This window comes from Crinia signifera, chromosome 2 (assembly GCF_055691185.1).
Source record: "Crinia signifera chromosome 2, ASM5569118v1, whole genome shotgun sequence".
In the NCBI taxonomy this organism is placed as follows: Eukaryota; Metazoa; Chordata; class Amphibia; order Anura; family Myobatrachidae; genus Crinia; species Crinia signifera.
In genome coordinates, this window is record NC_139218.1 from 224,874,852 (window position 1) to 224,884,612 (window position 9,761).

The window sequence follows — 9,761 nt, forward strand, 5'->3', positions numbered from 1 at the left end:
AGGCCGGGTGGGGGGTGTGAAAAATTGTCTTTCCCCAGCCAAAAGGCCCAGAGCAAGGATATGAAATGCATACTTAAAGGGAAGTGCGCAGTGCTAGTGCTAAAAACGTGCTGTTGGGGACACCAGTGAACGTTAAGGCAGCTCCGAGTTTTCCCGGAGGCATGCTACACCTCATGCTCTAAGCAGCCGGCCAGTCAGCGTCTGACCAAGTGTTTCTCTACTCCTTCCTAGGGTGTTTTCCGACCTCTGGCATGGGAATGGATACTGCACCAGGCTTTTCCATTGACTCCCTTTGGGGTTGGAATAGGATCATTGGTCAGACTTCATTTAGGTCTACAAGCATTAGGTCTACACCATTAGGTCGACTTGCATTTAGGTTGACCTGACTGAAGGTCGACATGGGTTAGGTCAACAGGGTCATTAGGTCGACAGGGTCATTCGGTCGACATGTGTTATGTCGACATGGTAATTAGGTCGACAGTGAAAAAGTCAACATGGTTTTTTCCCCCAAAATGTTTTATTTTTATTTTTTCAAGCGTCGACAGAGTCAACATAGCACCGCGTCCCCTTGCATGGCAAGCTGCGCTCGCCATGCTTCCGGCACACTATTTTATTCTCCCACCACGCCCTAGTGGATGGTAGGGCATGAAATACCGCCTCTCGGCACATGTCGACTTATAAAACAGTCAACTCACCCCATGTCGACCTTTTGCCTGCCGACCTTCCCCATGTCGACCTAATGACCCTGTCGACCTTATAAAAGTCGACCTAATGACCCTGTCGACCTAATGACCCTGTCGACCTAAGTCATGTCGACCTAAATGCATTTCGACCTAAATGCAGGTCGATCTAGTGGTGTAGACCTAATGCTTGTAGACCTAAATGCTGTAGACAATATAACCGTATCCCTTGGGGTTGAGGCCCCCTCGGAAGAGCAATCTACTGAGTCTCAGTGTTTCTCGCATTCCAAGGTTAAGGTACTAAGCTGGGCTTTTTACGGTCTCCCCATCAGAGGCTACGAACCTCTGGAATGGGAGCCATCTACTCAGTCCCAGCCTTTCTCATCTCCCTGGGAATGGATACTAGACTGAGCCTTTCACTGTCTCATCCTTCGGGGGCCACGAACCCCGTCAAGAGAGCCAAACTACTAGGCCCAGTGTTTCTCCCCCCCTCCTACCAGTGGGTTTACGGAAACAACACCTCCTACTACATGGCAGAGGTGAAGGTACTCAGCCAGACTTTTCACCACTCCCAGGCATGAGGGGTCCCAAACCCTCTGCCCATAAGAGCAGCTACTCAGTCCAGCCTTTCTCTATTCTCTGCCAGAGGCCATTCTATACCCACTGATAAGAACATATTTTTGATTGAAAAGGCAAATCTTTATTGTACATAAAACAGATGATAACATTTAAACATATATACCGTGTCGCAGCACAGCCAAAACACAGTACACATGAAAACAGTATAGTACATATGACAACATACAGCATAAAGCATTACACTATAGCATATACTATGCACTATGCATTCTAACGTTAACATTACAAAACGGTATACAAGGCTATGGATGTGGAGGGTAGGGGAGTGAGGGAGGGGGAGTCACATGCTTGAAGCTTTATTGACCACACAGACACATATAAGGGGAAGGCAATAAATAGAAAGACATAAACAAAACAACAGACATTGTGAAGTGAGGGGGAAGGGGCCATGGTCCCAAAGTCTTATGAAACAGTCCAAACAAGGGGAGAGGACCAGAAGAAGGGGGGTTTAGTCCTCTTTTTCCTCAGGGCTATCCCGAATGGAATAGTCTCTGAGCAGGCTGTGAACCAGCCTGCGGCAGTCCTGAACGGACATTCTCTCCCCCCGCAGTATGAGACGATTTCTGGCAAACCACAAAGCGTCCTTAACACAGTTTATAAGGCGCCAGGCTTCCTGGGTCGCCCCATACGTGTGGGTGCCTGGGAATAGTCCATACAACACCGAAAGGTACGAAAGACAGTTCCTGGGCACAGAGTCTTTAAATTCAGTTTCAAGGGCATCCAACAACAACTGTGCGTAGGCGCAGTCACAGAAGATGTGCATGGAGGTTTCTTCATGCACAAAGCACCAGGGACAAATGTCTATACCTACACAAGTTTCGGGAATGCATGAATGACCGGTGAGACAAGCCCCCCTGAATGGCCATCCATGACATGTCCTTATGTCTATTTGTGAGCCTTTTGGAGGCCACATACTCCCAGACAAACTTTAGAGTTGCTGAAGGGAGCCCAGAAATCGGTTCCATGACATCTTTGGCTCTGATGAGCTTGTGGACAGTTTTTGGCTTCCACAACTCGGGTTTCAATCCCTCTAGTTGGTGTTCCCTCACAAACTTGGACACGTCCAGGTAGAACCATGGAGTAGTCCAGTTGTAAGGGATGGAGCTGTCCCACTTGTCCCATTTAAGGGTCCTCCACATTGGTAGGAGGAGGAAGTGGGACATGGAGTTCCCAGCAGAGCCGGCACAATTGTCTATCAAAGTTCTGCAGATACAGTTACATGCAAAGAAGGCTCTCAGCATAGTTGAAATATCTGGAATACCTTTGCCACCTTTGACGGGATCTTTGTACATAACAATCTGCTTCACTCTGTCCATTTTGGAGCCCCAGATGAAGTGGAAAATGGCCCGTGTAATGGCCTTGCAGATCGTGGCCAGAGGTGGCCAGGCCTGGGCAGTGTACTGAAGAACAGGAAGAATCTTATTCCACAGCACAAGTGTTTTCCCTTCGATGGTAAGGTCTCTGAGACTCCACAATCCCAATTTCTGATGCATTGTCGCTAGTCTTTCATCCCAGCACTTCAGGGCCGCTCCATCTCTCCCGAACCAGACACCAAGGATCTTGATGAGGTCTTGCTTTACCGTGAATGGAAATGGGGCGACAGGTGCCACTTTCCGAAGAGCATAAGAGCATAGGCTCTGACTTCCCAAGGTTGACCTTTGCTCCTGAAGCACGGCCGAAGTCTTCGCAGGTCTGGATGAGGGCTGTCACCGATCTCTGGTCTGCGCAGAACACAGTGACGTCATCCATGTACAGCAAACACTTGGCCTCTGGGTGGTCTGGACCTGGTGCAGTGATCCCTCTGATCTCTTGATTCTGTCTGATGGATACAGCGAAGAGCTCTATAACACAAACAAAAAGAAGAGGTGAAATAGGGCAGCCTTGTCTGACCCCAGACATAACAGAGAAGGGGTCAGTCTTCCAGCCGTTCACCAACATCGAGCTGTAAATGTCAAGGTACATCAGGTTAACAAAAGAACAGAATAGCTCACCAAGACCAAATTTACCTTGCCCATCAGCTCATGGGAGACACGGTCAAAGGCTTTTTCCTGATCAAGACTGATCAGGGCCGTGCGCACATTACGGTCTTTCACGTAATGGACCGTGTCTTCGGCCACCATTTCCCTGAGCAAGTTGGACGTGATGTCCAGCTTCGCAGAGTTGCAGATGCTTTAACCATCCCCTTCAATCAGGCAGTTGAAGTCCCCGGCCATCACTACAGCCCTGGTGGTGGCGAGCTGGGTCCGCAGGGTCTGGATTAGTTCCAAATGCTCATTCTTTGGCTTCCAATATCACCTCTATGCAGATGACACCCAAATCTACCTCTCCTCTCCTGATCTGTCCCCCACTGTTTTCTCTCAAGTTTCCAACTGCCTCGCTGCCATCTCTACCTGGATGTCTGAGCGATTTCTGAAGCTGAATATGGACAAAACCGAACTAATTATCTTTCCCCCACCCAGAGCTATGCCCCCTACTAATATCTCTATCACTGTTAACAACACCATCATCTCCCCTGTTCCCCAACTCCGCTGCCTGGGTGTCACTCTTGACTCCTCCCTCTCCTTTGCACCCCACATCCAAACGCTGGCCCATTCTTGCCGGTTCCAGTTACGCAACATTGCTCGCATCAGGCCCTTTCTCTCACAGAGTGCAACTAAGCTGATCATCCACTCATTGGTCATCTCACGGCTTGACTACTGTAATGCTCTTCTCACCGGCCTTGCTCAATCCCAACTAGCTCCTCTCCAATCTGTCCTCAATGCTGCAGCCAGGCTTATCTTCCTCTCCCACCGCTCTAATTCTGCTACTCCCCTTCAACAAAATCTGCACTGGCTTCCATTCCCCTACAGAATCCTCTTCAAACACCTCACACTCACATACAGGGCCATCTCTAATTCCATTGCTCCATATATCTCTAACCTCATCTCCATTCATACACCCTCCCGCCCTCTACGGTCAGCTGACGACTGTCGTCTCTCCTCCACCCTGATCACTGCTTCCCATGCTAGAGTACAGGACTTTGCCCGTGCTGCACCCCTTCAGTGGAACGCACTCCCTCGCTCCATTAGACTCTCCCCGACCTTGCAAAGCTTCAAACGGGCACTGAAAACTCACCTATTCATTAAAGCGTACCCTTCCACTGCATAAACCAGCTGGTTCTCCGACCCCTTGCCTGTTTCCTGTTTACATCCTGCTATCTAACCACCACCCCCTCGCTTGCACCTCTTGTAATCTGTCTGTCTCCCCTTCCTACTAGATTGTAAGCTCCTCCGAGTAGGGCCCTCTTCCCTCCTGTTGTCAAAGCCCACTTCTCTTCACATTTCACTCACAGCTCTCCTTTACTCCAACACTCAGTGACCATCTTCGTCTGCATACTCCTCTCCATCATTGGCCTCAAGCCTCTAGTTGTATGTTGATTGAGTCCTCACTACTTATATCCAAGCTGTAATGTGTATTGATCTGTGGCGCTCTTTATTTGTACAGTATTTTTGTTATTTATTCAATGTTATGCCAAGTTTTGTCTCCCTGTATTGTTCCTTTGTACGGCGCTGCGAAACACTTGTGGCGCCTTATAAATAAAATTATAATGATAATAATAATTCTTTATAGGTGAAGCATACACGCAGATTGCCTGATAGGCTCACCTGCCCAGGAGCCATCTACGACAAGTAACCTGCCGCAGACAAACTCCTGAACAGAATCTAACGTGAAGAGGCTATCACTAATCAGAAGGGCTACCCCTGCAGGCTTACACTCACCTCCACCGGACCAGTAGGACGGACCATGTGACCACTGCTGGGCCAGATGTCTATAGGACCTGGAGAAAGGGAGAGAGCATTCCTGCAACATATACACATCACATTTCTGAATGTCAAGAAAAGCAAAAATAGATTGACGTCTGCACTTTTCCTTAATGCTCCTCGCATTAATGGTAAAAAGGTTGAAAGCTACCATTTGTTAAGAGAAAAAGGTTAGGGTTACGGTTACAATACATTTACGTTACCACTCCCACCGGGAGGCGTTTCCTCTGGGTCGGCCACAGGATCTCCCTGCTGGGGTGTCTTGATGATGTCGAGCAGTTGGTCGATGTTGTTGAGGCTGTTCAGCTCAGGTACCCCAATCTCCTCAAAGACCTCTGAATAGGCCTCCATCTCCTCCTCGAGGGTGGGGGAGTCATGAACCGGCTCAACCGACTCCACTGCTGCTTTCTTTGAGGATTTCGGGTCAGCCACTGGGCTGTCTAACTCCTGCCTCTTCCTTCCGGGTTGTACGTTTCCTGCGGGGGCAAGAGGTGGAAACTCTTCCTCGGAGAGGAGAGGGACAGGGAGAGATGGGGTGGTGGGAGGAAGGGTGGGTTGGTTCACAGGTCAGGAGGGTGAGGGAGGGGGGTGGTGTGAGCAACCGGGATGGGAGTTGCTGTCACAGAGGGAGGGAGGGAGGGGAGGAGGGTTAGGAATGCTGGGGGAAGGTTTCTTACCACCTTGCTTTTGCAGGACCTTCTTCTGTGCAGGTGTGGGTGGCACCTTGGGAGGGATGACCACACCAGATGCTGCTGCGGCGTAGGATTTTGCTCTACTTGGACAATCCTTGTAGACATGATCCACCGAGCCACACAGGTTGCAGGTCTTCTTCGTGGGGCAGTCCTTTGTCTCGTGGCCAGCCAGTCGACAAATCCTGCAAGCCAGGACCTTGCATTCCTTCCCAAAGTGGTCCTTTCCATCGCACTTCCTGCAAGTGCGTGATTGGGCCACATAGTGGATAAGTCCTGCAGTTACCCCCAGGGAGAAGCATGGTCTGAGGTGCTTGACTCCGTCTGGGCACGAACCACTTTCCATCCCAGAGCCCGTTGCTCAGCTGGACCATTGTGGGTTCCTTGAGGACCGTGCAGGATCTGTTCAGGAATGTGACGATGTCTTTGGCAGGCACATGTCGGCTTAGCATTGAAACTGTCAACCGCTCTCCTCCCTTTGAATAGGAATTGCCGCTTTCACCGCCTCCCAATACCTCTTACAGATGGCAATGGTGGCGAAGGTGGCATAAAAGATCCCCTTGATGAAGGTCTGGGTGCTGAGGACTTCGGGGGCTGAGAATCCTTGATCCAGGACCATCATCTTACCGAATTGCACCAGCGAAAGGTCCGGCACCTGTCCGTCGACCTCCTTCAGCTTCATCACCACAGTCTGTCTCATCCAGGGCTCCAGGGCTGGGAGGCCTTTCAAGTGGTACTGGATGGGCACCGTTGGTGGTGGCGCAGAAGGGGCAGTGGAGCAGGGGCCGGCTGAGGCGGTCGGACCTTCGGCCGGTGACTTACCCTTCTTCCCGGGCTTCTTCTTCCCAGCGAGGAGGGCCAGAGTGGAGGCTGAGGCCGGCACCAGGACTGGAGCAGCTGTGGCCAGCCTTCCGGCTTCTCGGGGCAGTTGAAGTCTTCTTCGGCATCGAGAGGAGGAGATGAAGAGGTCACTTCAGAGGGCAGAGCAACACAAGTCTAACCCTCCAGGAGGCTAGAGAGTGATGCATGATGCAGAGCAGAAAAGTCTGACCCTCGCCGGAGGCTCTCAGAAGGCAGAGCAGAAAAGTCTGACCCTCGGCGGTGGCTCTGGAGCAGTGAAGGCTTCAGAGGGCAGAGCAGGCAAGTCTGACCCTCCTATTCAGCTTGGGAGCGCTGCAAGGCTTCGAGAGGGCAGAGCAAACAAGTCTGCCTCTCCCAGGTGGCTAGGGTGCGTTGCTCTCCTCTTCAGGTGATGTCCTCTTCTCCTCACAGTCGGGGCGAAGCTTTTTCCTTGGCGTCAAGAGGAGGAGTGTCGGCAGTTGCTTCGGAGGGCAGAGAAGAGCAAGTCTGACCCTCAGTCTTCTCCGGCTTCTCCCTCTTCAGGCGATGTCTTCTCCTCCTCGCAGTCTCGATGTCTTCACTCTTTCTCTCTTCTCGGCCTGGCAGCGGTAGTCCTGAGAAGAACTGTTGTTGGTCCAAGAAACAAGGAGCAGAGCTGTCTCTCAGAATGAACTGATAAGAACAGATGAGTTTGAAAAAACTCAGGAGCCCGAGGTGTGCTCCCCACCACCAGTGCTGTGCCTAAACACGTGCAAAGGAGGCCGTGCGATCGAATGGGTCCGTCTCCTAGGAGACAGGGCCCCGTTTTTCCCCTAACCCCTCTCAACCATAAGGCCGAAGAGGCGAAAATAGGGAACGGTGGGTCCTCTTCGCCGAAGCTTAGAGAGACCCTCATTCCTCAACCCCCGAAAGGGTTAGGACGGTGGGTCCTCCGCACCCCATGGTTTGGAGAGACCCGCAGTGGACTTCCCTCTGCCTTGCGGCTCGGGGTCGTCCTCGGGGGGACCGAAGCTCTCCCCAAAAGGCGAGAGCTTCGGCACATTGGGGAAATGGAAGGCCCGAAAGGGTCGACCACACTACCCAAAAAAACGTGACAAACTACAAAAAAATACAAGGAACGTGAAAAGTGACAAACGTGAGAGGGGGAAGAGAAATAAATAATAAAGGACCCTTTAATAATAAAGGATTTTGGGATCACCCGTGCATGTTCGGCACCCCCGAGTTTCCCCGGGGGCACAGTGCAGCCTCGGACTCCAAGCAGCCAGCCAGTCAGCGTCCGACCAAGTGTTTCTCCGCCTCACCAGCAGGCCCTTTCCGGCCCCCCGGCATGGGAATGGATACTCCACCGGGCTTTTCGATGAGTCTCCCCCGCAGCGGCCGAATAGACCAACCGAAGGAGAAGAAAACACCTACTCAGTCCCGACGTTTCACCTCTCCCAGGGATTGAGTACTGGGCTGGGCTTTTCGCTGTCTCCCTGGCCGGGGGCGACATGTTACCCCCGGACCAGAGAGCAATCTACTCGGTCCCAGCTTTTCCCGTCTTCCTGGGATTGGATACTAGACTAGGCTTTTCGAGTGACTCTCCCTCGGAGGCTATAGACCCCCGAACAAGAGCCCCATCTACTAGGCCCGATGCTTCTCCCCTCCCTACCAGTAGGAGAGTGTGTTCCCCCCCCTACGGCAGGATGAAGATACTCAGTGAGACTTTGCACCCGCCCAGAACATGAGGTATTCCCGTTCCTCAGCTGAGTAGCAAGGTGGTTTAGTCCAACCTTTCTCTATTCTCTGCCAGGGGGGCGGTCCAGACCCAACTGATAAGAACAGATGAGTTTGAAAAAACTCAGGAGCCCGAGGTGTGCTCCCCACCACCAGTGCTGTGCCTAAACACGTGCAAAGGAGGCCGTGCGATCGAAATGGGTCCGTCTCCGAAGAGACAGGGCCCCGTTTTTCCCCTAACCCCTCTCAACCATAAGGCCGAAAAGGGGAAAATAGGGAACGGTGGGTCCTCTTCGCCGAAGCTTAGAGAGACCCTCATTCCTCAACCCCCGAAAGGGTTAGGACGGTGGGTCCTCCGCAGCCCATGCTTTGGAGAGACCCGCAGTGGACTTCCCTCCGCCTTGCGGCTCGGGGTCGTCCTCGGGGGGGACCGAAGCTCTCCCCAAAAGGCGAGAGCTTCGGCACATTGGGGAAATGGAAGGCCCAGAAGGGTCGACCACACTACCCAAAAAAACGTGACAAACTACAAAAAAATACAAGGAACGTGAAAAGTGACAAACGTGAGAGGGGGAAGAGAAATAAATAATATAGGACCCTAGCCAGAAGGCCAGGGTGGGGGTGTGAAAAATTGTCCTACCCCATCCAAAAGGACGAGGTAAGGACGTGAAGCGCATACCTAGAGGGAAAGTGCGCAGTGCTAGTGCCATACTAGTGCATGGTGATTTTGGGATCACCCGTGCATGTTCGGCACCCCCGAGTTTCCCCGGGGGCACAGTGCAGCCTCGGACTCCAAGCAGCCAGCCAGTCAGCGTCCGACCAAGTGTTTCTCCGCCCTACCAGCAGGCCCTTTCCGACCCCCCGGCATGGGAATGGATACTCCACCGGGCTTTTCGATGAGTCTCCCCCGCAGCGGCCGAATAGACCAACCGAAGGAGAAGAAAACACCTACTCAGTCCCGACGTTTCACCTCTCCCAGGGATTGAGTACTGGGCTGGGCTTTTCGCTGTCTCCCTGGCCGAGGGCGACATGTTACCCCCGGACCAGAGAGCAATCTACTCGGTCCCAGCTTTTCCCGTCTTCCTGGGATTGGATACTACAGGCTGATAAGAACAGATACTACACTTGATCTTAGCCAAAAGGCCAAGAAGCGATATTTTACCCACACTGGGTATCATATAGAATAAATTAAAGTGGCTGAAAATGCTTAATGCTTCAATGAGGGAGATAATTATTGTGAATGTACAGAACCAAAGCTCTTCCCTTATGTATACTAAATCACTCTGCCTCTGGGGCATTTGGCTGCAATTCAATTTTGGGTGCTAGTTTATTGTTATTAGAAAAGAAGGCAACCTGGATCTGATCTCCCTGAACACTATGCAGCCCTAGGGATTAACAGT

The 9,761-nt window shown here is 51.8% G+C and overlaps 1 pseudogene; it reads right to left on the minus strand.

The window, feature by feature from the left end:
• Positions 1 to 9,342: 9,342 nt before the first annotated feature.
• Positions 9,343 to 9,516, minus strand: LOC146060890 (U2 spliceosomal RNA; annotated as a pseudogene).
• Between the last annotated feature and the right edge of the window lie 245 nt (positions 9,517 to 9,761).